We start from the raw sequence: 2,368 nt of genomic DNA, 5'->3' as shown, positions 1-2,368 counted from the left end.
TACTGAGCTAGTGGGGACGCTGTCTGCTCTGTGGTACAGAGTCCTGATGACTCCTAACTTGTGCTCCAAAGGGTGATGGGAGTCAAACTGCAAATACTGGTCTGTGTGGGTGGGTTTGCGGTACACCTCGGTTTGCAAATGTCCTCTATCAGAGACTGAGACCTCACAGTCCAAGAAAGCCAACCTGCCACTTGCCCCACTAGCTCAGGAGCCAGGCAGAAGGAGAAATCCCACACAAGACAGGCTCTAGAGCAATGTGGATATCCTAACTGGGCCTTCCTGAAAGCAGAGAAGAAACCCAAACAGGACTCCAGTCAGCCAACAGGTGAAAAGGAGGAACCCAGACCCAGACCAGTGGTCATTCCATATGTTGAGGGAGTATCAGAGAAACTGAGACGTTTATTTTCTAAACATAACGTCCCAGTGGCTTTTAAACCCCAAAATACATTAAAGACTGGTTCATCCCAAAGATCCAGTCCCCCGGCACAAACAGAGTAATGTTGTGTATGTTGTTCAGTGTCAGGAGGGTGATCAGTCTTACATTGGGGAAACTAAACAGCCACTGGCCAAAAGGATGGACCAGCACAGAAGATCAACATCATCAGGCCAGGACTCTGAGGTCTACACTCATCTCCAGGCCAGCGGTCACTTTTTCAGGGATGAAGATGTTCACATCCTGGACAGAGAGGAACGATGGTTTGAGAGAGGAGTAAAGGAGGCCATCTTTGTGAAAAGAAACCGTCCATCATTAAACAGGGGCGGAGCCTCCGGGTTCAACTGTCCCCCTCTTACAATGCTGTGATTGCTAGTATCACTCAGCCCTCTGTGAATAGTAAACAGCCATCAGGTGCTAATGATCCATTGTTAGGCTGATGGTCCTTCTTGAGCATGTGATCAGCTGGTTCTGGTTGTCAGCAGCAAAACTGGTTGATCCACTCTGAGAAGGTGCTATTTAAGAGACTGAGCTGAATACAGCACCTCAGACTGAGGAAGTCTCTCGGGCGAGAGACGAAACGTTTCTACATTTTTTTGTTGTTTTGCTTTGTTTTGTTTTTTTTGAATGTCCAGAGGACCAGATTGAACTTTTTTAGATTTTTCTACCTGGATTATTGAGCAGCATCAGGATAGCATCCTTAAATCTTAATGGGGCTCGAGAGGCTGTAAAACGTTTTTTAGTGTGAACCAGAAAGAACTGACGTGATTTATTTACAAGAGACCCGCAGTGATCCTTCTGATGAAGCACTGGGACAGAGAGTGGGGGGGCCACAGCCCCTCCCAGAGTGCAGGGGTGGGCTTCCTCTTTTCTAAAGCTTTCACTCTGAACTCTTCAACATGTCATTCAGGGAAGGCGTCTTTTAGTCAGAGCAGGTTTTAATAATTTTAACATGGTTTTTATTAATATTTATGCTCCTATTACCAATGCAGAGAAAAAACGTTTTTTAGAAGAAATTGTTGAAAGGTTGGGGGATTGTGGGTCTGAGGATTATGTTTCTATAGGAGGGGTGTTAACTGTACACGTGGTCCCACTTTGAAGGAAACCGTATCTCTTCAGCTCATCTCGACCGTTTTTATTGTTTGAAGCACCATTTTAACATGTTTAAAACATGCCAGATTTTACCGGTGGCTTTCTCAGACCACTTGTTGCTTTTATCAGAAACATTTTACCAAGAAGTGCTTACTGGCATTTAATTAAGTTTTAACTTACAACAAAAGTTTTAAAGAGACTCAAGTTATTTTGGACTGGTTTTAGACAGTGGAAGTGTGATTTTACCAGTCTGAAGCAATGGTGGGACTATGGGAAGTTCAAATCAATCAGCTAGCGTAGTTTTTATTAGCTCTATTTTTATTTATGGAGTACATTACAACAAAAATCAAAGTGCCAGATTTTGAATTTTTTAATTGCTGAAGCTAAAATGGTTATTTGTCTCTCAGGGACAGGCGGCACGCCGGACCTCAGCTCGATGCTGCGCCTCTGTCGAAGCAAAACTCCTGGCTGAGGCTGGAGTTTTGCTTCTACAGAGCCGCTGGGGATATGAAGGACTTCTTGACCATATGGTTCTTCTGCGGGGTGTTGTGCAGTGTATCTGCTCAGGGAGAACTGCCGTACAACGAGCACCTTATTTAAGTAACTTTTCAAGTCTGTCCTGAGGTGATATTTGCTTCCTAACATTGTGTTATTGTTGTGCATTTGAAAATATTGAATAAAAGTTTTGTTAAAAATGTTAAAAACTTCTGTTACAAAGGTGGCACACTCGCCTCTTCTTCTTCTGTTTTAAAGGTGGCACACTCAACTCTTCTTCTGTTTTAAAGGTGGCACAATCGACTCTTCTTCTTCTGTTTTAAAGGTGGCACACTCGACTCTTCTTCT

Source organism: Nematolebias whitei, chromosome 5, assembly GCF_014905685.2.
Source record: "Nematolebias whitei isolate Nwh7 chromosome 5, NemWhi1, whole genome shotgun sequence".
NCBI classification, from domain to species: Eukaryota; Metazoa; Chordata; class Actinopteri; order Cyprinodontiformes; family Rivulidae; genus Nematolebias; species Nematolebias whitei.
Note: the sequence above shows the minus strand (reverse complement) of the source record.